Raw genomic sequence first — 26,280 nt, 5'->3', positions numbered from 1 at the left:
AAACCCATAACCCCAGACTATGGATAATAAAAACATTGTACAATTCCCAATTGAGGTGCATTCTAAAAAATATGTGATCAGTCATCCCCAAAAATGTCAGGGTCATCGAAAACAATGTAAGTCTGAGAAACTGTTGTAGCCAAGGAGGACATGACAGCTAAATGCAATGTGGTATCTTGGACAGGATCCTAGAACAGAGAAAGGGTAGTAGATGAAAAGGATGGAATATGAACAAAGCGTGGAGGCTAGTTAATATATCAATACTGGGTTATGAATCTTGATAAATGTATGGTACTAAATGTAAGATGTTAACAGTGGGGATAATGGGGATGTGGTATGTGGAAATGCTGTGCTGTCTTCACAATGTTTCTATAAACCAGAAACTATTCTAAAATACAAAGATTATTTTTTAAAACATTTAAAGACAGAGGTATACGTCACAGCAAATGTATGTACCAGGACTCAGAATTAATTTTTCACACCAAATTTCAGCACATGATTCTCACCCAAGCTGCTAATATATGTGTGTAGTAAATGCATGAACAGTGTCCACACTCCTCTGCCCTTCTCCTGAGTTCATGCTGATTGAGCTATGTGATTAGTGAACAACACTGCCAAGAGAATGGGTTGAGATCGTATCACCGTGTTTTAAACAAAGAATTTAAAATAATTACTGTGGACATGAAAAGAGAAGCCTGGTCCAGTTTTGATTGTGTTTACACCCAAAAATCAAAGCTATAAGGTGAAAGGAAAATACGATTTCTCTTCCTTTTCCTCATAACAATCCTCTGAAATCAGGTGTTTTTAATCCTATTTTTTGCAAAACAGAGGCCCCCATGTTTCCCAGGTCACAGATCTGATCAGTGGCAGCCAAGGCCTGTACTTTGAGTTGCATATTAGCACGAATACAGGGAAGGTGTTAGAACAGTTCCTGGTAAGGAGGTATTCTAACATCAGCATTAAATATTATTATTATTATTGTTATTACCTGAAAATGAAGTGCAGAACTGAGCTCTGAAGTCTTTTGTAGCTCTACATTACCACTTCTCTAAATATACGAAATCACAAGCAAACCTAAACCTGCACTTTGGGATCTGTCTCCTGGACTAAGAGAGTTGCTCTGATGTCTTAGCATTCAGATTCAAAGTTGTCTAGATGCCATTTATGTAAACCCATTTCCTGTAATAGCATATTACTTTATAAGTGTAATAGAACTATAATAAAATCTATAAAATACTAAAAGAGAAGCTATTTTTCTATTTTACAAAGGCTGCTGAATAGTATGTGAACATTTATTCTCTGCATCTGCATCAGGTGCCATTGTAACATGAGGGATTGTGTCTTTTTTTTTTGAGATGGAGTCTCCATCTGTCACCCAGGCTAGAGTGCAATGGTGTGATCTTGGCTCACCGCAACCCCTGTCTCCCAGGCTCAAGCAGTTCTCCTGCCTCAGCCTCCTAGTAGCTGGGATTACAGGCACGTGCCACTACACTTGGCTAATTTTTGTATTTTTAGTAGAGATGGCATTGCACCATGTTGGCCAGGCTGGTCTCCAACTCCTGACCTCAAGTGATCCACCTGCCTCGTCCTCCTAAAGTGCTGGGATTACAGGCATGAGCCACCATGCCCGGCCTGATTGTGTCTTTTGATCAGAATGCCGTCCATAGACTTCCTAGAAGTGATGAGAAACTCTCCACACAGACCCTAAAGCCCTGATATAGAATTTCTTCATTTCTCCTTCCTGCGCTACCTAGAAGGCCAAAGATGGAGTTATCTCTGATTCTGACCAGACCCACCATAGGACACCAACATAGATGGGAGGGATGTGCTGAAGAGTCAAGAGGGCAGACAGTGTGCACCCCAGTGCTCCCTGGGCTTGCCCTGACAAAATGACTCCCATGGTCCATGACCCATGTTTCTGTTGCTGGGCACTATGGACTATTGGTCTCACGGAGGAGTGCTATGCTGTTAAATAATATTCTGATAAGTTTTTGTGTATTTCATCAAAACAGGCAAAATCATGTCAACAGTTTGAAGTCTAGTGCTTCAGAAGAAAAAAATATTTTTTTTTTTTTTTTTTGAGACGGAGTCTCGCTTTGTCACCCAGGCTGGGGTGCAGTGGCGCAATCTCGGCTCACTGCAAGCTCCGCCTCCCAGGTTCACGCCATTCTCCTGCCTCAGCCTCTCTGAGTAGCTGGGACTACAGGTGCCCGCCACCACGCCCGGCTAATTTTTTTGTATTTTTAGTAGAGGCGGGGTTTCACCGTGGTCTCGATCTCCTGACCTCGTGATCCGCCCGCCTCGGCCTCCCAAAGTGCTGGGATTACAAGCGTGAGCCACCGCGCCCGGCGAAGAAAAAAATATTAAACTTTTTTTTGGCTTGTTCATTCTTAACTTGCATGTGATAAATTGTAAGCTGTTCACAGTTTACCACGTATTTCTGGTGAAGTCAAATTTAATTTCTACAGAACAACTAATGTTAACAGTAAATAACAGTGGTTTGTTTTCTCAATTTTGAGTGGCGTAATATATCAAAGAAGCAAAATCAATTTGAGGTGTTATGATTTGTGAGGCATTATTCACTTAAAAATGTATTGCTCAATATATGTTCTGACTTTACCATAATGCTCATTTGATTTTTTAAAAGTTATAACAAAACAAATAACAAACATCTCACTTGGAGCATCATGGGAAAATTATACCCTTAACACTGGCGTTGATGTTTGTAAACATTCTTTAATAAATTCATGGCACACAAAAATTTAGCCTAAGAGGTGAGATAGAATATATTCTTTGTCCTCAAATAATTATTTGCCTATTTCCTTAACTTTATGACAGTTTTTATGCCCTGCAGGCAGTTTTACGCCTGCATATTTTGCACTGCTTTTACATCCAACCATAAAAGAAAGTACACCACAACATGTTCTTTTCAATTATTTTACTTTTTTACATTTGTTAAAGGAAGTGATGAAAAGCAAATACTTGGTTGGTTTGTTAAGCATTTTACCAAATATAAGTTGATGTGTTAACTTGAAGGGTCATTTGAATTACGTGCTCTGAGTAGATGTGACGGATTGTTGTTCTGTAGGGTCATATTACATATGTATATTTTACCAATCAGAGTTAGATTGTGGGATGTACTAGAAGCAAGAAGACGTTACTTGAAAACATCAGGCATGTATGTTGAGTGACGATGTGTTGGCAGTGAACACCATTTTTCTGAGGAGTACTCCAACAACATACTTTATTTATCAAAATAACCCATTTCACCGCAGATAACAGTGGTGGTGCTGGTACAAAATTTGGTTGAAAAAGCTTTCATTTACATGAGCATCTGGTGTCTTCTCTGTGGTGCAGGAAAAATTTAAATGAAACCTGCACTGGATATCAAGTTACGTTCACAAAGATTACACTGATCTACGCTATCATAAAACTATCCCTTTCCACACAGACTTACCACTGGATACTTTCAAACCATTTATTTTCTGTTAAACTCATAGTTTAATATGGCAACTCTCTGTAGCTTCTGCTGCTTTCATGTGTATTTTCTATTTTAATGAGATGGAATTGATTTTTCTGTTAACTTTCTATTCGGATCTTTCTTGTGTGTAAATTTCCCATTTACATTATATACACACTTCCCTGTTGCATTGTGTGTTTTACTGATTCATGTAGTTGGTATCGATTTGTGGGACCGCTCTGTTTAGCAGGAACACTATGTGTTAGGATACTTTCAGTTACAAGTCATACAATCTAATGTAAATTAAACTTATGCAGAAAAAATAAAAGCTAATATATTGGATTGTATAACTAGCAAAATTAGAACCAGGCATGGGTTAAGGTGAGGAAAAATTCAGGTATCTGTCTCTCTCTCTCGCTCTCTCTTCCTCTCTCCACCTTCATTTCTTAGCTCTGCTTTCTTCCATGGGGTCTTAACTCAGAGGCAGACTCTCCAGAAGGTTTTCTATTTTGTGCACTGATCTGTTTCTTGGGGCCCATGGTATTTAGTTGGTGCACTCTCTGCTGAGTCTGTCTGGACTCACTCCACACACTTCTACTGCAGACAGGTCATTAACAGACCTGTTTTCATGCATTGTGGGGTAAGATAACACAGCCAATCATCTACCATCCCAGCACCCCACAGCTCTTTGAGTGACTTTTCCTAAACATTGCCAAGGACCGATTCTGTGGTCCTGCTCCTGGAGAATGCTATCAGTGGTACCGAATGGCTTTTCTGAAACCTTGTTAAAAATGAGCCTTCTTAGCCTTTCCTGTGCTGCAAATCCATCAGCAATATTTGAATCACAGCCAAAACAATTCTGCGTTTACATCTTATCCCCTTCCTTCCTTCCTCTCCCTCCCTCCTTTCCTTCCTTCCTTCCTTTCCCTCCCTCCCTCCTTTCCTTCCTTCCTTTCTTCCTTCCTTCCCCTCCCTCCCTCCTTTCCTTCCTTCCTTTCCCTCCCTCCTTTCCTTCCTTTTCTTCCTTCCTTCCCCTCCCTCCCTCCTTTCCTTCCTTCCTTCCCCCCTTCCTTCCCCTCCCTCCCTCTTTTCCTTCCTTCTTTCCTTCCCCTCCCTCCCTCCTTCCGTTCCTTCCCTTCCCTCCCTCCTTCTCTCCTTCCCTCCCTCCCTCCTTCCCTCTTTCCCTCCTTCCTTCCCCTCCCTCCCTCCCTCCTTCCTCCCTTCTCTTCTCTCCCTCTCTCCCTTCCTCTCTCCCTCTCTCCCTCCCTCCCTCCTTCTTTCTCAGCACTGCAGAGTGCACTGACTTCATACTGTCATGAGCAGAGGTGACATTTGGCCCCCTCCCTGCTTGGGTCTGTGGAGACTGGGGGACAGAGGACTGCCTGTGATCCCCACTGCACACTAAACTAAGGAAACAACAGCAAAGAGTCTCTGCTTCCATCTCTTCACTGCCACCTAAAAAGGAGGAATCTGGAAGAAAACACATTCATACATGTGTATCAAGTCATGGAGATACACCAAATGAAACCAAAGAGAATTAACAGAAAAAAAGCTTGGAGAAATGAACTAGAACATGGAATACTCCCTAATTACAAATGGCCTCTGGGTAGTGCAAACTAGGTCAGGTCAAAATAGTGTTGAATAGGCTTCGAACATAAAATTAACTTCAAATAACAGCCCACAAAAGTAGGCCAGAATGTGCACTTGAAAACTAACCCATTTATTTCTTGCTAAAACAATAGATTTAAATACCAGAGTCTCATAATTTCATACTCAAAATGTCCAGAATACAATACAGAATGACTCATCAAATAAAAAATGTGAATTACAACAGGAATTAGAAATCAGCAGACATCCTTCAGTTCTGCTCTGATTTTAGTTATTTCTAGCCTTCTGCTAGCTTTTGAATGTGTTTGCTCTTGCTTTTCTAGTTCTTTTAATTGTGATGTTAGGGTGTCAATTTTAGATCTTTCCTGCTTTCTCTTGTGGGCATTTAGTGCTATAAATAACACAGCCTGGGGATATCAGAATACAGAGTTGCCACAATATATTATCTAAAATATGCAGTTTTCAACAAAAACTTATGAAACATTAAAAGAAACAGGAAAGTGTAACCCATGCACAGGGGGAAAGTCATTCAATAGAAACTCTTTTTGAGAGGGTCCAGATGTTGGGCTTAACAGACAAAGACTACAAAGAGGTATTATAAATATACTCAAAGAATTGAAGGAAACTATGCTTGCAGAATTAAGGGAAATATGATGATGAGACTGTCATCTAGATAAAACCAGATAGAGACTGTCAATATAGAACAGAATGACGAAAATGAATCAAATGAAAATTCTGGATTTGAAAGGACAGTAAATAAAATCAGAAATTTACTGGAGGGACTCGAGCAGATTTGAGCTGACAGAAGAAATAATCAGTGAACTTAATGATCATTCAGTAAAGATTATCCACTCTCAAGACCAGCAGAAAGAAAAAATGAAGAAAAATAAACACAGCTTCAGAGACCTGTGGGACGTCAGTTAGTGCTTCAACACAGGTGAAATGGTAGTATGAGAACAAGAGGAGAGACGTGAAGGAGAGAAAATACGTTCTAAAAAATCATGGTTGAAAACTTTCAAAATTTGATTCAAACCTCAATCTGCATGTCCAATAAGCTTAAGAAACTCCAAGTAGGAGAAACACGATGCAATCCACACCTAGACACAAGATAGTTAAATTGTTCAAAGACAAAGACAAAAAAGTAGTCTATGATGATAGAAACAATACAGTTGCCCCAGGGCTGTGAGAAATTCGAGTGCAAAGTGTTTTAAAATGTGGCTGGGCGCAGTGGCTCATGCCTGTAATCCTAGCACTTTGGGAGGCTGAGGCCAGTGGATCACCTGAGGCCAGGAGTTCAAGACCAGCCTGGCCAACATAGCAAAACTCCATCTCTACTAAAAATGCAAAAACTAGCCAGGTATGGTGGCACATACCTGTAATCCCAGCTACTTGGGAGGCTGAGGCAGGAGAATCGCTTGAACCCAGGGGGTAGAGGTTGCAGTGAGCCAAGATTGCACCACTGTACTCCAGCCTGGGTGACAGAGTGGGACACTGTCTCAAAAAAAAAAAAAAAAGTGTTTAAAAATGCAAGTTTTACTATTATTCAGTTATGACGAGACCAATAAATCAAGAAGTGATTGTCACTGAAAAGACTGCTACTCATGGTTTTTAAGAGAATAGGGCACACCACAACACTGGGCAGTCAGAGGAGAGGAGGAAAACGTGGGTAAGGCCCTTTACTGTGGTTTCCATGGGAGAGAACAGGCAAAGAAGAATAAACAGTTTATAATTCCCAGTTTTAATAATTTCACTGGGCTCTGGGACGGGGCTGTCCCCAGTTTCCCTGGAGTGATTAGTAACTGAATAATGACCCGAGTGTGAGAACCCTGTGATAGCTCTACAAAGAAGGAGGTTGAGGTGTGGGCTTCTGATTAGTTGGTCTGCATGTGAGAAGCATGCTCCTGAGAAAGTTTTTTACTAATTCGTAAGAATTAGCTAAATAACCCTAGGAGGGGTGACCACTCCAGAGTCAGGAAAGCCCCATGATGTCAAAGCATCAGAATGAAAAGACCTGTTGCATGAAAGGGCAGGAGGAACACTTTCGGGATAATAAAAATATTCTATATATTTTTTGGATGGTGGTTACACAGATGTATGCAAGTATGAAAATACATTAAACTGAATATCTAAGATATGTGCATTGTACTATATACCAATTATACTCTAATCAAAACATCAAATACAAATATAAATATAAATCAAGAGAAGTGATCTGATGTATGATAAAAAAATAAGATCTATATTGGAAAGTTATTATTAGGCTCAAATACCACATATTGAAAGTTTCCAATGAAGACTTTGATACATATTATGAGTTTAACATTTTAGTGCCATTTCTATTACTTGTATTATTAACAAGACTTCTCTTTTGCACCACTTATTCCTATTTAACATTAATCTGTAATTCAGACTTGTGTTGACGATCTAAGGCTCAGAACATTACTAAATAATTAATCAGGACCAAGCATCAGGGCAATTTTTTGATTCTCTAATATTCAGAATTCACCTAGAACATTAATTAAACTCTTCTGTCAATTAAATTGACTCAGACATCCCCTTTCTCAAGCACTTGTGTGTGTGTGCATGTGTATTTCACTTTTTACTTGCATTTGTTCTTAGTAGTTTTCAAAAGTCCTTCTATTAAAATGCTCTCTTTTACTTTCACAGCAAGCAGGTGGGTTTGTGATAGGATGACTGGAATCATTTCACTTAATGCAATTCCTGAGTCTCATTTCCTAGGCTTGTACTAGATTTTAATGTTCTGAGAATTTTTTCCAGTCGCACATGATATGCATTTAATCAAGGAAAGCTCCAGAACTTGGAAGCCTGAGCCATCTTCTCACTGCTTGCAATGATGCTGTATCCTGGGTATTTTCTGTTGCAGGGATGACTTGACTTCGGGTCTCACAATTTAGACATATAGTCACCATTAGATGTGTACACAGCATTGAGCTGACATGTTTGCATTTCTATTGAGTAATATTAAACACTTCCCATTTGTTGAACAAATTATAATTAATTAACAGAAAAATAGCAGAAGAAATCTATTGTGGAAAGTCTGTCATGTAGTCCTTAATTACAGCTTGTTTCTAAAGAAATCCGGAAGAACAGTCAATAAAAATATCAGTTGTTTGGCCTCCACCAACATTCCACCACTGAATGCATCACTCTGCTTTGTGACATTACGAAAGCGAACATGGAATTTTGCTGTTATCATACACTTTGTTTTATTATATACAAGTTACTTTATTTTCAAGCTTTTAAGCACTTATAAAAAGATACACATTATTTTTTGGAATTAACACGTTTTTCTGAAAATAAACAGTGAAGAAAAAGACATGCATGTTTGTATAATGCTTCACACTCAGTGAGCTTTTACAAGGCAAAAGTCATTTTTTTTCTCCTTTAGACTTTGTATCTTCCTCTCATAAACACTAGGTGACCCATGTTCTGGTTGGCTTGACACTGTTGACCAGATGGCTGAAAATATTTCATCTAATGTTGTATTTCACCGACAATTTTTTTTAAATGAGACAAATACTGGACTGGACAGACGACTGGGAAACAAGCATACATCAGAATTTTTATGGGCAATTAAATGAATGAATTTTCAGACAGGAACACGGAGGCATAAATGAGTTGCCCAAAGCCACAGCCTAGACATGCAGTCTCCTAGTTTCTATGGGGCATATCACAGGAGCACAAGACAGGGCTCTATAAAAATAAGCATAGCCTATTTGGTGAACTAGATTCAACAAGCAAAAGAATGGCCTTTGGTAATTTGATAGAAAAAAGAACAGACTTAATATTCTCATGACAAATAAGTAATAGCACAAACTCAAAATTAAGGTACTATCCTCAGATGAAGACAATTATACCTTGGCTAAGAAAGATCTTAAAGACAGCATGGTCAGTTGTTTCCAGGATCCAGTCCCTAGTGCATCAGCACAGCTCACGGACTCCTGGGCTGCTTTCTCCTCATCTCACTAGCCCCTTAATACGTAAGTGTTCTATCAATCACTTTTCTTCTCCCTTCACTTACCCCTAGGTGATTTCAACCAGTTCAAGGCTTTAAAAGTCTATTCCTTGCTTATGACTTCCAAATTTATATTTGGAGCTCTGCACTGAATTTAGGATTAATATATCCAAGCACACTCAACATTTTCCCGATGCTGTCTGCCAAACACTTCAACTATTCCCCAAGCACAGCTCCAGATGTTCCCCTAATCGTTCCACCAAAACCAACTCCTCCCACGGTGGTCCTCATCTCTGTAAACAACAATTTGATACTATGACTCCTCTCTCTGCTCATACCACATACTCAGTCCCTCGTCAAATAGCATCCACTATATGCTTAACATATCCAAAATCCAAAAACACCCCACCACTTCTGAAACACACTAGTGCAAACCACCATCATCTCTTCCTTCTGTTGGTCTCCCTGCATGTACTCTTGTGCTCCTCCCATTTATTTTCCATACAATTGTCAGAGTAAACCTTTCAAAGCATGAATCAAGTCACGCCTCTTTTGTGTTCAAAGCTCTCCAGTGGCTCCCATTTTCACTCCGAGTGAAAGCCACATGGTGCCCTCCAGCTGTTCCTTGACTCTTCTGAGTATTTTCTGCCTTAGAACTTTTACTTGTTTTTTCCCTTGCCCTGAAGGCTCTTGTCACTTAATTAACTTAGCTGTCACAGCCTTATTTCAAAGAGCCATCTCCCTTCAATGACATCTCAATATATATTCCCTAAATTTTTCTCCATATATCTTGTCTCCATCTGGTAGACTGTATATTTTACATGCTTGCTTTTAACTTTTATCTAACCTAGAATATGGCATCAACATGCAAGGAAGTTAGAAGTTTTTGGCCATTTGATTTATTGCTGCATTTCCAATGCCTGGTAGAGTACCTAGCACATTAGAGACTCAATAAATTTGAAGTGAATGGAGTGTAGAAGCTTAGAGAGGGATCATCTAGCTGTTGCTTGATCTTTAATGAAGTTTTATCAATGCAACTCTAATTTCAAAAATCACAGAATTTGGAAGCAATAATAATAACTACATTTAACATTTGATAAATTATGTTCTAAGATAACAAGTTCCTCACGCTACTCTTGTAATTGGGGCATGGAGAAGCAAGAGGCAGATTTATACAGGTGAAAAGCTTATAAATTAATCATACTTCCATCCACTCAACCCAAATTATGAACCCTGAAATTCATCTCAGCCTCCCATTCTCTCATCCCCACATCCAAGCACACATATTGTTGAGGGAAAAAGCTGAAATCATCAGCTTGGGTCCTACGTATAAGAAAGTGTCAGGAAACCAAAAAGGAGGAGGACTTCTGGTTTCCAGTCCTGGCATATATGGAGCTTGAAAGTCTTCACTCTCATTCTCACTGAAAAATCAAAAACTCGTCTTAGATCCATCAAAGAATTCAGGTCACAAGGCAAATCACTGCTTCCAAAACTGGAGAGACAGATAGGTGGATACAGAGAATCACAACTTATTGGAGCAGAAGCCCACAAGCAGGAATCTCGTCTGCAGCCAGCACTGGGGTGAGAAAACCTAAACTGTAATGGACAAATTGCTGGAGACTCAGTAGGGACAAAAATCACAGAGTTAAAAATTCCAAGGAGTCCAGTCTTGGGGGAGTCCCCCTACTTTCATGAATTTTACTTCCACAAGCTCTATATGGTTATCACAGTAAAGATCAGAGAAAAATCCCATCACGCCTTCAGAAGGAGGAGGGAATAAGGAACCATTTTGAAATATGCCGAGAGCATTCTGTTCTTAATGAGGCCTATCCTCAAGTAAACTGTTTCACCGTCATCTCACTGGCTGGGGCTTTATCAGAGCCAAAACAAGTTGGAGAAAGAGAAACACTCAACTCGAGCCCCCTCTAGCCTTCCTGTCTCATTTAAAGATGGGGGGAACAATGGAGAATTGTTTATGAAGGTCACAGCCCAGGAACACAGGCTTGACAAAAGACTGAGACCTACCAGTAAGAACACAGAGGCCGGGCGCGGTGGCTCACGCCTGTAATCCTAGCACTTTGGGAGGCCGAGGCAGGTGGATCATGAGGTCAGGAGATCGAGACCATCCTGGCTAACACGGTGAAACCCCGTCTCCACTAAAAATATAAAAAATTAGCCAGGCGTGATGGCAGGCACCTGTAGTCCCAGCTACTCGGGAGGCTGAGGCAGGAGAATGGCGTGAACCCGGGAGGCCGAGCCTGCAGTGAGCCGAGATGACGCCACTGCACTCCAGCCTGGGTGACACAGCGAGACTCGCCATCTCAAAAAAAAAACACACACAGAACACTTCTCCCGCCGTGGCCCCTGACCACCACATCCTGTAAAACAACAGGGGGATATGATGGAAGGAATTACATGACTCAGACCTTATTAAGACCAACTCTCTAGGGAAACCCAAAGATAGCAGGGGAGACCAAACAAGGACGCCAGAGAAAATGTTAGTCCCTGACATCTATAGCTGCAGCTAACTGCAAAAATAAAACCTAATTCCTAGCAAGGTAAACATAAAACCTCACAATAAAGACTAATTTACTTTCACTCCTTTTACAAATACACCATGTCTGTCTCTTAATCAAAAAATTATAAGGCATAGTAAAAGACAAAAAAAACCACACAGTTTAAATAAACAGAAAAGACATCATAACCAGGCTCAGATAAAGCAGAGATGTTGGGATTATCAGACCATAAAGTTAAAACAACTACGATTAATATGCTAAAGGATCTAATGGAAAAAGTGGACAACATGTAAAAACAGATGGATAATGCAAACAGAAACCTGGTAACTCTAAGGATTAAAAGGAAAGGTTAGTGGTCAAAAATAGTGTATCAAAGATGGAAAATGTCCTTGATAGGCTCATTAATAGACTGGACATGGCTGAGAAAAGAGTAAGCTTGAAGAAATGTCAATAGAAATTTTTCAAATCTGAAATGTAGAGAAAAACAAAAGAGTTAAGAGGACAGAACATTAAAAAACCATTGGATAATTATAAAATGTATAACACAAATGGGAATACCAGAAGTAAAAAAAGAGATAGGAAAACACAGGAGAAATATTTAAAACTATAATAACTGAGAATTTTCCAAAATTAATGACAGACACCAAATCACAGATTCGGGAATCTCAGAGAACACTGAGCAGCAGGCCCATGATATTCAAACTGCAGTAAATCAAAGACACAAAGAATAGCTTGAAAGAAGCCAGAGAGGGAAAACCACCTTCACTATAGAGAAGCAGAGGGTAAGAGTTCCACTGGACTTCTCTTCAGAAATCAAGGCAGTAAGAAGGGAATGGAATAAAATATTTATAGTGTTGAAAGAAAAAATCCACCCATTTAACATTCTGCATCCAGGAAAACTACCCTTCAAAAATGAAGAAGAAATAAAGATTTTGACAAAAATTAAGAAAATTTGTTGGCAACAGACCTGCCTTGCAGGAAATGTTAAAATAAGCTATTCGGAAAGAAGGAAAATGATATAGGTCAGAAACTCAAATCTACACGAAGGAAGGAAGACCACTAGAGAAGGAATGAATGAACATATAATAAAATATTTTATTTTCCTTATTCCTAATTGATCTGACAGATAATAGTTTGTTCAAAATAATAGCAATAAAGAATTTGATGATTATAGCTTATGGATAAAATGAGTGACAGCAACGTAGTAATAGATGGAAGAGGAAAATTGGTAATACTGTTGTAAAGTACTCACACTACCTGTGAAGGGGTATAGTGTTATTTGAAAGTGGATTTGGATTAGTTGTCACTGTATATTGCAAACTCACGTACAACCCCTAACAAGGGGAAAAATAAGAATAATTGATATGCTGAAGGAATTAAAAAATGGAATCTTATAAAATTCTCAAAACCAGAAAAGGCAGAAAAGAAAAGGTAGAAACAAACAAGAGACGACATTTGAGAGACTGGGAAAGATGGAATTCTTCGGAACTTTAGGATGAGTGGGCTTATTTAGAAACAAACACAGTAAAAAATTCACACATACAAACATTCACATGTCCACATACATACACATTCATACACAAACATATGCACAGGGAGACAAAATAAAACAGCACTTCTCCTAACACACACAACATGATTTGTTCTTTCTGCTGAGGGCAGTCAGAGAAGACCCACTTCGTCCAGTTCCCTTTCTTCTAATCCCATAACCCCCTCTCCAATCTGTTCACAAATAACTTTCTTTTCTTTACACATCAACTCCAGAGGACAGAGGTTTGCATGATCTGAGTGTAGTTTTCCAGCGAAATGAAATCTCTTTCATAAAGTAAGTGAAATTGTTGCCCTGGCCTAAACATTAGTAATTAGACTATGTATCAGGATTTAAATAAATCAATATTCAAGCCATCACATAAATAAACTATGGAGCCAAAACATCTATCAGAAATAACCAGACTTGAGCCTTTAAAAAAAATGCATGACATATTAGGTCACTTAGTTGCAAAACTATGAAATTTTGGAATCCATACCTGGATCATACAGTTATAATAAAAATGCCTTCACTTACTCAAATTCAATTTATTCTCAGTGGGTAGATTTGTCCATGCTAAATCCTGGATTATCTATTAGTCACCATTGCCCACTCTGATAGATATCAAAAGTCCTGATTATCTAAGTAAGAGGGGGTCAGAGAAGGTGGTCAAGGCCCAGCCACTCCATATCTGGGCCTACTCTAGCCCACAGGAAAAGCAGAGGAGGAAATTGAGTGATTTGGGGAAAGCTGGGAAGGGAGAGGAAATTCGTTGTTTTTTATTTTTTATTTTTTTAAATTTCAACACTTATTCTAGATATACCTGACATTAGTTGTTTAAAAGGAAATAGAAGAACTCCGGGCAATTTCACTAACTCATAACTCTCACCTGGAGCCTATGCTGATAAATCATGACATCAGCTAAAATTTATTTTTTCTTTCTGTAGGAAGGGATATCATAGTACAAGAGCTTACTACGCACCACTGGGTATTTTGGGGCCAGTTAATCCTCTGTAAAGTTCAAAGTGTATTAAATGGTTTCCAAGTTCCCATTCCCAGCTCTTAACAATTCAGAGCTGTATGATCACTTACTTGCTATCTGAATTCCCCAAATCTTGTTCTAGCACAAAAGCCTCAAAAGAGTTCAGAACTGGTAAAGGTCAACTAAAATTTGGCTGAATAAGACACGAAAAACCAGGAACAGGCATTATTCTAAAGACTGCATATATACAAGCTTTACAAAGTGTTATATTCACCAAAGGCACCTTTACAGATACATCCATGTAGATGGTGCTGCTCCCTTTGGCATTCATGGCCTGATATGATTTGGCTGTTTCTCTACCCAAATCTCATCTTGAATTCCAATGTGTTGTAGGAGGGACCCAGCGGGAGGTGGTTGAATCATGGGGGCAGGTCTTTCCTGTGCTGTTCTTGTGATACTGAATAAGTCTCACAAGATCTGATGGTTTTAAAAACAGGAGTCTCCCCGCACAAGCACTCTTCTCTTGTCTGCCACCACAAGAGACATGCCTTTTACCTTCTGTCAGGATTGTGAGGCCTCCCCAGCCACGTGGAACTGTGAGTCCAATTAAACCTCTTTTTCTTCCCAGTCTCAGGTATGTCTTTATCAACAGCATGAAAACTGACTAAACAGTCAATTGGTACCAGCAGAGTGAGGCACTGCTGAAAAGATACCTGAAAACGTGGAAGTGACTTTAGAAATGGGTGACAGGCAGAGGTTCGAACAGTTTGGAGGGCTCAGAAGAAGACAGGAAAATGTGAAAAAGTTTGGAACTTCCTGGAAACTTGTTGAATAGCTTTGACAAAATTGCAAAAATGCTTATAGTGATATGAACGATAAGGTCCAGGCTGAGCTGGTTTCAGATGGAGATGAGAAACTTGTTGGGAATTGGAGCAAACATAACTCCTGTTACATTTTAGCAAAGAGACTAGCAGCATTTTGCCCCTGCCCTAGAGATCTATGGAACTTTGAACTTGAGAGAGATTATTTAGGGTATCTGGTGGAGAAATTTCTAAGCAGCAAAGCATTCAAGAGGTGAGTTGGGTGCTGTTAAAGGCATTCAGTTTCAAAAGGGAAACAGAGCATAAAAGTTTGGAAAGTTTGCAGCCTGACAATGCAACAGAAAAGAAAATCCCATTTTCTGAGGAGAAATTCAACCCAGTGGCAGAAATTTGCATAAGTAATGAGGAGTCGAATGTCAATCCCCAAGACAATGGGGAAAATGTCTCCAGGGCATGTCAGAAACCTTTGAAAGCAGCCCCTCCCATCATAGGCTTGGAGGTCTAGGAGGAAAAAGTGGTTTCATAGGCTGTGCTCAAGGTCCCTGTGGTGTGCAGCCTAGGGACTTGGTGCTCTGCATCCCAGCTGCTCCAGCCATGGCTGAAAGGGGCCAACATAAAGTTCAGGCCATGGCTTCAGAGGGTGCAAGCCTCAATCCTTGGCAGCATCCACATGGTGTTGAGCCTGTGAGGGCACAGAAGTAAAGAATTGAGGTTTGGGAACCTCTGCCTAGATTTTAGAAGAGCTATGGAAACACCTGGATGCCCAGGCAGAAGGTTGCTGTAGGGGTGGGGCCCTCATGGAGAACCTCTACTAGGGTAGTGCAGAAGGGAAATGTGGGGTTGGTCCCTACTGGGGCACTGCCTACTGGAGCTGTGAGAAGAGGGCCATCGTCCTCCAAACCCCAGGATGGGAGATCCACTGATGGCTTGCATCGTGCACCAGGAAAAGCCACAGACACTCAATGCCAGCCTGTGAAGGCAACTGGGAGGGAGGCTGTATCCTGCAAAGCCACAAGGGCAGAACTGCCCAAGCCATGGGAATCTACCTCTTGCATGAGCATGACCTGGATGTGAGACATGGAGTCAAAGGAGATTACTTTGGAGCTTTAAGGTTTGACTGCCCCACTGGATTTTGGGCTGCCCCACTTGAATGGGGCCTGCAGCCCCTTTGTTTGGGCCAATTTCTACCATTTGGAATGGCTGTATTTACCCAATGCCTGTACCCCTATTGTATCTAGGAAGTAACTAACTTGCTTTTCATTTTACAGGCTCATAGGCAGAAGGAACTTGCCTTGTCTTGGATGAGACTTTGAACTGTGGACTTTTGAGTTAATGCTGACATGAGTTGAGACTTTCAGGGACTGTTGGGAAGGCATGATTGATTTTGAAATGTGAAGATGAGAGATTTTGGAGGGGCTGGGGTGGAATGATATGGTTTGGCTGTGTCCCCACCCAAATCTCATTCTGAATTCCCACAATATTGTGGGAGGGACCCGGCAGGAGGTAATTGAATCATGGGGGCAGATCTTTCCCATGCTGTTCTCATGAATAAGTCTCACATGACCTGATGGTTTTAAAAATGGGAGTCTCCCTGCACAAGCTCTCTTCGCTTGTCTGCTCCTATGCAAGATGTGCCTTTCACCTTCCACCACAATCGTGAAGCCTCCCCAGCCATGTGGAACTGTGAGTCCAGTTAAATCTCTTTTTCTTCCCAGTCTCAAGCATGTCTTTATCAGCAGCATAAAAACGGACTAATACATGGCCCCAGGCCTTATGCCCTCGGCTGTCCCTGCAACTCTCCGTCTGATGCTTTGCTGGGACTTATCAACCAATACCCCAAAGTATGGTGCTTTGGCATATTGAACTGAAGAAGATACCTCAAGCTCTCTCTGACCTTCCCCTGCTCTCCTGTCTCTCAATCCTCTGTTTATCCAAAACACAGGATGAAGTTGTTCTCTGAAGTTCCCTTGTCTGCCTAAAGGCCAGGCCCCCCAGAGAAGAAAAACAATCAACCATTTCTTGTCCCTTCCCTGCATTTATATGAACTGAACTAATATCTCATGAAGGGAGACTGAAGTCTGTCAACACACCTACATACTTTTGTCACAAATAATTGTCTGCTCTGCAGGCCCAACAGATTTTGTCCCAAGCCACTGTTTGTTCTTCAGGACCACTGAATTCCCCTAAAAATCATTTACTACCCACCCCCCCAAAATTATCCACCTTTCTCCATGTCCCTTTCCCCTAAGAAGAGGGGTATAGAACCATCTGTACCCCATTGTGCTGGGGGTCATCAGTCTGTGATTGTCCCCAGGGCACGTTAGTAAATTTGCATGCCATTTTTCCTACTCATCTGCCTTTTGTCAGTTGATGTTCATCAAACCTTCCAAGAGCCATGGGGAAGTTTTCCCTTCTCTCCTACAGTTTCCTCCCACTGGAAGTTTCAGGACCTCAGCCAATAATGAACTGAGTTGGAGGACAAACCCTCAGCATCCTCATCCTCCATCAGGATAACTCTGAGGTGTGGTCCACAACATGGTAACCTGCTCCACACACACCTTGGCCTGGCTGTTTCATTTCCTCATTGTCTACCTTTGCTTCCTGGGTCACCTCTCAAATACACTAGTCAGACTCGGTGCTTGCTACAGGTTCTGCTCTGCACAAACCCACACTTAAACAATAGAAATGCACAGACAATACAACTAGGGTGTATGGATAAAATGTTAGTTTATGTGTAACAAGAACAAACTTGAAAACAGGCAAATAAAATATTAGATAGATTCCTAAATTTCAAATTGGAAATACATCAATAGAAAATTCACTGGTGCCATGGTGCATGCCTATAATCCCAGCACTTTGGAAGGCTGAGGCAGGAGGATTGCTTGAGTCCAGGAGTTCGAGACTAGCCTGGGCAACACTGTGAAAGAGTTGCTACAAAAAATACAAAAATTAGCCAAGCATGGTGGTGCAAACCTGTAACCTTAGCTACTCAGGAGGCTGTTGTGGGAGGATCACCTGAGCCTGAGGAGGTCAAGGTTGCAATGAGCCATGTTCTTGCCACTGCATACCAGTCTGGGTGACACACTGAAGAAAAAGAAAAAAAAAGAAAGAAGAAGAAGAAAAGGAAAGAAAATTCTAGGATACATCAGATTGAACTCCTTTTGACAAACATAATTAAGATTGCATTCATAAAATTGTAAGATTCTAAAAAATCTAAAGAACTTTGGAATCTCCTCTGAGATGAGAAAATAAATAGTAAAATAATGAAACATGAAGATATTATATAGTATTAGAAAGTAGATATTAGATGGTAGCAGATTAATATTACATGGAGATTGTGGCCAACACGTAATAGTGTTTCAGAGAAAAAAAACAAAAAACATCAGCTGACCTGATCAGGAGAACTGATGAGGATTCTCCCTTATTGGTGTTTTCATGATAACTTGAATGTTTATAAATAAAATTATCCATGTTTGAATCATAAATCATTAGGACAGAAAACTTATTTTCTTGTAATAATAGGGTTAACAAAAACAAACACCAAAGTAAGGGCCAGAAGTTGCAAAAGGTCAGATTTTCAAAGCAATTTTTTTTAGTATTTGAATTACCATTAATATAATTAAGTACTGGTAATATTGATTAAGGGCTTTTTAGAATTGGAAAAGCCCTTTTAATAGACATTGTTAAAACTATTGATTCAACATCCCAAATATAGTGAAGTTACTTGGTAACTTGTAAATTTTTGCCTAGCAGAGATCCAAATAATTTCTGTCTGGCAGAAAAGCTAGGCTGGCAGATTGTGGTTTATTTCCCCGTAGGGATTTACTAGGTTTGTATCTAATACAGCAGTCTCTTCCCCTAACATATCTTTATTCAATTTTCTATAAATGCCTAGTTCCTCAAATGCTCCTTTAACTGGTATTGTCATTTTACTGAGTTCCTTATTTATTAATGAGTTGATTAAAACACTTGACATGTGTTTATTTTATATTCATAAGAATAATCTCCTTAAATATTTGAAAATTATAATTTAGAAGCACATAATTCAAGTTTGTTATTTCCTAGGTAGAAATACACTCAGGAAGATTAAGCACCTTTTCCTGATTAAGAGTTGGAGCCCAGGCATCCTAAATCCCAGGCTAGGGTCTTTCCAGTACAGGTCACCCTTCTCTCACTGCATTTTAGTGGCATTTGCATGCTGTCTCTTTTACAATACTGTAAAGTAGGCAAGGGGAGTCATGACCATTTTGTAGGTGAAGAAAACTGAACCGGGTGAGAAAATATCTTGCTGGAGGCCACAGCTGAAGTCATTGCCAAGCAATGTAGCTGAGAAGAAGCAAAGCTCACCACCCTATGGCTAATGCCCAAAAGGAGTTCACAGGTACAGTGACAACCACTCAAGGTACAGTGTTCTGGGACTGGGAGAGAGACAGAGGCACCAGGAGGGAAGTGAGTATGAAGAGGCCAGGGAAGTATTCAAAGAGGAGACAGAGTTCGAGCTGGACCATTGAAACAGGCACAATGACAGTAACTCTTTAAATTTAGTGGTGGACTTAAGTTTTAAGAAGGGGACTAAAGCCAGGCACAGTGGCCTAGTACTTTGGAAGGCCAAGGCAAGAGGATCACTTGAGACCAGGAGTTTGAGAACAGCTTGGGCAGCAAAGCGAGGCCCCATCTCTACAAAAAATAAAAAATGATCTGGACCTGGTGGCATGTGCATGTAATCCCAGGTCCTTGGGAGGCTGAGGTGAGAGGATTGCTTGACTCCAGGAGTTTGAGACTGCAGTAAGCTATGACTGTTCCACTGCATTCCCGCCTGGGTGACTGAGCGAGACCCTGTTTCTAAAAAAAAATACATAAATAAATACAAAAAGTTTAAATGAAAATAAAAGTGTTCTATGGCTGTAAGCAGCTCCTTCTTGTAAATAATGTGTAGTTGTTGATCATACTAGGTTATACTGATAAAACAGAAGCAAAACACATACAAATATTATCTTTAGCCCCATCTAAACTTCTGATATTATTTCAAATATTGGTTTTTCCTAAAATTAAAAATTAAGTTGAATAATAGTGATATATATATATCTCATATGAAACATACATGGCTTAAAGCTTAATGCTGAGTTAATATTTAAGTATAATTTTGTGCAATACGTGAGGTTTTCGTTAACTTAATAAAATATTACTAATTATATTCTAAGCCAATTAAAGTAATTAATACTGAACAGTATATGTGTAAAAGTAATTAAAGCCCACAATGAAGTGATATTTACTAGGACTATTTTTTGTTGTTTTATAAAAAGATCCAGCATGTCACTTTGTTTTCAACCTATCTAAATGAATTAACATCATTAAATTGTACGTTGCCCATCATGTTTATGTTCTAATTTTAAATAGTATGATACTTTTGGATATTTAGTGTTATTTTGTGTTTTCTAAAATATATTTACATAAAATATTAATATATGTGAGATGACAAATTCATTATAATTGTTTGCACGGAACTGAGATTTAGGGAAATAGATCACCCCTCTCTAATCCTTTTTTCCCCCTCACATATACAGACTTGGATGCAAACAAGAAAAGTCAGAATCCATAGAAACGAGTTGCCTTTACAGCTTGTCTGTGGCGGCCAATTATTAACAGCCTTGGAAAATCATTTAACCTTAACTATAAATGATGCCCTTGTATTGTGATTTGCATTATTAACTAGATATGGCCACCTTCAATACCACAAACTACAAGGACAGAGAGAAGCAGTTATAAAAAGGGTTAGATTTTCCTTCTATCAAAATAGATTCCTGCTTCTAAATAATCTTCTTTTTACAGAATGCGATCAGGAATTTCCTTTATGAATTTATATGCATTTCCTCACCAAGGCTGAAAGAGATTAGTGACACATTTACAACTGGGAACTGCAGACAGGCTGGGAAAACATGACATACAATTCAGAAAAAAAATGTTCACTGTCTCATGGAAAAGAGAGGAAGAAAAATTGTGGCATATTCTATCGTTGGTTGCTAATTTAGTTGGGGAACAAACATGTTCAGAGAGTGTGGTCTAAACAGCATACCTTTTTTTTTTCCACAAAATGTTGTTTCTAATTCTGGTAAGAGTTTCCAACAGTGGAACTTGGTGTACTGGCCATCAAAGCTGGTTACTATGGGATGATGGTGTAATTGTATAGATTAATGAGGGTACCCAAGTCACTTCAAAATTCAACGGTGGCATACAACCACGTTTGCATGTCTATTTTCCCCTATTATCTTGACCTTCAGTTTGAGAAGGAGCAGGGAGAGCAGTGAGTGTCCCACTTGTGCAGTACAATTTAAATCATAGCTTAGTCAGTTTTGACAAAGTGGCCACGGATCTGCACCCATGTTTTGCCGCTGCTGGAAAAACAGCCCCCTCATAGCATCTGCATGCATGGGAAACGCAGATATTTTCTATGTTAAATACAGCAAGAGAGGAATGTGCCAGAGTGCTCATTTCATGTGTCATTCCTAATTATTTTCCAGAAAACTAAAATTCATTGCAGGCTTGTTTTTTTGAAATGTAACTGATGGGGAAAAGACCATGTGATTTCTTTAAATGAGCAGCTAAAGAAGCTGGGACCTGCTCCTCCTCTGAGGTGGTCTCCTGAGATTCCAGGGCAAAACAGGTGCATGTCACAGTGCCTCCCACTGACAGACCAAGTCTGCTGGACCAGGCTCCCAGGGTAGTCCCAGACTCTGCCACTCAGATCTCAAGTGGAGCCACTAACAAACTGGAGATGATCCAAACAGGTAGGAGACTGGCAGCATTAGGTTGTCTGATGTCCACAGCTGAAACAAAGCAAGCAAGAGCTGCAGAACAAGTACTCCAGGCTATTACATGAGCAGGCTAAGTGGCTAGCTGGCCATCTGGCATGTGATTCTTTCCTGGCAACCTGTCCATTGTGCTATCCTCCTTAGATTCCCTTTCTACTCTGCTAAATGCCTAGCTCAAGCCTCATGGTTGTCAAAGCTGAAAGATACTTCAGGATCACCCAGGCAAATACTTCATTTGATAGACGTGGAAACAGAGGACCTGAGATGATAAGTGAGTAACCCCAATATTTAATTCCATGGAAGCATGCTGCTTTCAATGCATTTGCTGCTGAATTCCATTAAAGGCATATTTTAAAGAATGGCTTTGTTTTTCAAGAACTGAAAGTTTAATTGATTAGGGTGTGCTAAAAGGGGTATGCAATCAGCATCCAACTACTACGCTTCCACATTGGAACTGATGGCCTCACATGAGAAGCTGGTGAGTAAGGGGCAGAGGGAACATCTGTCCTCAGCCTCCCCAAGGTGAGAAAAGAGGACCACGGAGATCTGGGTCCGTGCCCACATCTGAAAGGTTTTTCTTTGTATGATACCATAATTTTTTTTTTTTTTTTTGAGACGGAGTCTCGCTCCGTCGTCCAGGCTGGAGTGCAGTGGCGCAATCTCAGCTCACTGCAACCTCCACCTCCCGGGTTCATGCCATTCTCCTGCCTCAGCCTCCTGAGTAGCTGGGACCACAGGTGCCCACTACCACGCCCGGCTAATTTTTTGTATTTTTAGTAGAGACAGGGTTTCACCGTGTCAGCCAGGATGGTCTCGATCTCCTGACCTCGTGATCTGCCCGCCTTGGCCTCCCAAAGTGTTGGGATTAGAGGGATGAGCCACCGCGCCTGGCCAATACCATAATTTCATAGTGGAGAGCCCATGTTCATACACCAAAGATATCCCTAGAATATCATCCAATTTTTAGGCAGCATGGCTGCATCATTTCAGGTTGAAGCAGAACTGTCTACAATGGCATTGTTTACAGGTTGGTTCAACCATCATTCCCACCAGAGCTTTCTGGTCAGGCAATTTTCCTCGTTATGCTTCACATTCTCATTAATTGAAAGGCCATTTACATGACATTTGCTCTGGGAGATCTCCTTGTTTTTGTATTCTTTCACCATTCTGTTATTTTGCTGAACTCACTTGCATTATCTAGAACTTTCTGCTAGCTAGCACTCTGAACATCTATGGTATAAAGCTACTGATGTTGGATAAAGTGACTTATGAAGCTTTTAAAATTCAGAAATCCTTTAAATCATCCATGTAATTAAGTTGCTTAGTGCATTTTAGTATTACACATAAGCAAGGTAAAACTAAAAAGCATAAATGCCAGAGGGGATGGTGAACATATAAAACTTTGAAAACAATGAAGGAGAAAGGATGACTTAAACTCAAGTTTCAGAAAATATAGATGACTTATTACCTGACCCTTGACTATCTGTCCAAGGTCATTTCAGAATGTGGTGTTCCTTCGACTTGGAGCTTCATCGGGAGAGGCATCAAGCTTTCCCCTCAATGCCTTCCATTCCCCAATACCTTCCCACACCCAGCAAACTCCATTTACTCAGTGTCTCTACCATAAAGCCTCCCAGACTCCCATGCAGATAGATTTGTTTCTTCCCAAGCACGTCTACTTGCCATTTTCAGTAATTGAAGGATGATGCACCAGGTTCAGAGTGAGCCTGGGTTCCACTCTGTGTGCCCCTGAGGAAGTGACTGCACCCCTGTGCTCAGTGTCCTGCAGAACCAGAGGTAACAATAATGGAACCTACCTTGTATGGTGTTGTGAGGGTCTATGAAATGCTTCAGAAAACTACAACAATGACCAGGACAGGGACATGCCACACTATGCACCTTGGATAGAATTACTATTCTTGTGTTCTTGTTATAATTATTCATGCTATGCAATAACTTTATAGAAATGTAATTGTCTTCTGAGGGAGACCATAGGTTCTGGGAGGACAGCCCATGCCCAGTTCCATATTCCTCATATCTAGACCTTCTACCCTGCAACAGTTTTGACCAACCACCCTAGCACTCCGTGAGTGCATGTATGTGTGCGTGTCCACCTGCTTTGCCCACACACCTCCATCATGTTTCCTGGTGGCAAGCTTTAGGAACGAGTTCAAACTCCAGATGAGAGGTGCCCATACTATCTGTCCCATTCTCCATTACCTGAAACTCACACCTTGATCTTGACCATTGAGCTCTGACCTTTCTCCATTGTGGGAGAAATTAAATGAAGAAAAGAAACAGCCCTTCTCTACGAGACCTACAGCTGGATGGCCCATCCCAGCAGTGCTTTCCTGTCCCATTCCTGGCCATTCTGGGGCCGCAGTGTGAGGTGAGAGGCCCAAACCTGAAAGTACCCCAGTGAGATGAAGGGGAGATAAGAACAGCATGCTTAGAAAGGAGACAGAGCAGAGAAAGAGATTTCAGAAGAAGACCCTACATCTCCCCTGGGCCCTTTTGACTTTTCCTTCTGTGAAAACATACCTTATCACAGTGGTCCAATTTGTCTTCTCTCACATCTAGACTTTTTTGCATGGGTCAACAGAAGGGAAACTGGGGCAGCTATCAAGGTTAATCAGCAAGGACCACATGGCACAGAATAGATACTATAATTAATGCATAATTGGGTGACAGATTTAAATAATCAACCATATAAAGTTTAGAAAAGTCATCACATATATTATATGCAATGTTACTCAATTTCACTTTAATATGTACAGATATTCCCTTTGTATCTGAAAGATTTCAAAGGTTGTTTGAAAGCACAGCCCCTTCCCAATCCTGAAATATTCTGTTTCTCTCACTATGCAATGGCCAAGGCACTGTGTTAAAAAAGAATTGTAAAATTGTAGACTCTATGAAGCAACATAAAACACCTTTTAGGAAAAAAAATGTGGTATTCTCCTTCCCTAACCTCATCAAAAATTAGTCAATTGTTTTGAATAATGCAGCTACTATTTTTTGCTTTTGGACACCACATACCTTTATTGGTAGGCTGGTTTCTTTTATTATGACTTTGGTCCATCCAGGATAGGTCAAGAGGTGTGTTGGCCTAGAGATGAAGGAGGAGGACTGGGATCTTCCACTTAAATGATTAAAATAAATATCTAGGACAACTAGGTCCCAGGTGTTCTCACCAGACAGGAAGAGTGCAGGGTGTCCTTGTCAGGGGAGGGAGGTAGTGTGCAGCTCCAGGAGGGTACAAGGATGGAAACTCCACCTCTGGGAAGGAATCCCAGGGCAGTGGGTCCTGGCTAGTCAGGGAGACCTGCGAAAAGCAGTGGATGTGAGGATGCTTAGTCCTCATAGGTGGAAGGGACACACTGGGGCCTCCTTGGTGCCTCTGGGGGACCCACTGTCCAAGCCACCAGGGGATAGGGAAGTGAGCTGACAGAGGGTCCCGATGCCCCCATGGTAGGAAGCAGGGGCATCACAGAGGTGATACTGAGGAGCAGGCTGCTGCAGGTGCAGATCGGCAGAGACACAGAGGGATGCACAGAAAGAGTGAGGCCAGGTCAGGGTCAAGGTGGGCAGGGGGACATGGGCACATGGACACAAGGTTCTATTATCACCCATAGCAAAATCCAAATTTTAGCAGCCATGCAGGTCTACAGTGGATGTAGGAGGAGCTTATGATGAGGGGAGAAAAGGGTGGTTGTTGCAGAGATGAGCAGAGACCTCCTGAACCTGGACCTGTGAGAGGACCAGGACTCTCTCTCACCACCGTGAAGACACAGCTTGGGTTCCTTAACCCAGGATGTTCATAGATGCATCTTAGCCAGAAGAACAGGGCTGAGGCTGGGAGGAGAGCCTCAAAAGACCTACCCCACAGACAGGAAGCTAAGCTAGATCATGGGATTGGATGCTTTTAATTATTGGCAGATCAAAGGCCTGTTCCTAACACACAAGAATCCATGAGAATGATGCCCTGTGAAGTTTAGACCAGTCACGGAAATCAAAGATAATGGGATTCCTTTTTCTTTTATTATTTTCACCCAAGAGCCTTAGGGAATATGTCTTTATCCCGCTCCGAAGGATTTTCTCCATATGATGCAGGAAAGAGCCCGGAGTTGGAAGTCTGGAGCCCAGCTGGCTGCATGACTGTGGGCTCATCATGGTCTTGGGGCTCCTTCTGCCACCTCCCGAGCCCACAGGCCCGCGTGTCCTCTATTTAAACTAGAAGAGCAATCGGTGTCTCATGACAGTGCTTCCATGGATGTCTTTGGATTCTGATGCCTAAACCTGAAAGAAGCTTCACGTCTTCATTTCCACGAACTACAGACGGAAAGGAGACCACTTCATGTTGCAAACTTTTGTTTTTTCTTCCTCTTCTCATCTGATGCTACTGAAAAGGAATTCCCATAAAGGGAAACCTTCTTCCATTTATGCCTAGAAAAATCAAAATCTGTACATTTGAGGAATAACAACAAGCCCTATAAATCAATTCAAAAATGAACTATTTTATTTATTTATTTTTTTGCATTTGATGCTACTGTCTTTCATGGTATAGTGAAAGCAGCTTA

At 40.8% G+C, this 26,280-nt stretch overlaps 1 protein-coding gene across 7 annotated transcripts in view; it reads right to left on the bottom strand.

Moving 5' to 3' along the window:
• GABRG3 (gamma-aminobutyric acid type A receptor subunit gamma3) overlaps window positions 1–26,280 on the bottom strand; it is a 561,917-nt gene that overhangs the window by 148,639 nt on the left and 386,998 nt on the right. The window lies entirely within an intron of this gene.

Source organism: Hylobates moloch, unplaced genomic scaffold (assembly GCF_009828535.3).
Source record: "Hylobates moloch isolate HMO894 unplaced genomic scaffold, HMol_V3 SCAFFOLD_14, whole genome shotgun sequence".
Taxonomy (NCBI): Eukaryota; Metazoa; Chordata; class Mammalia; order Primates; family Hylobatidae; genus Hylobates; species Hylobates moloch.
The sequence above is the reverse complement of the archived record's forward strand: the minus strand, read 5'-3'. Positions and strand labels throughout refer to the sequence as shown.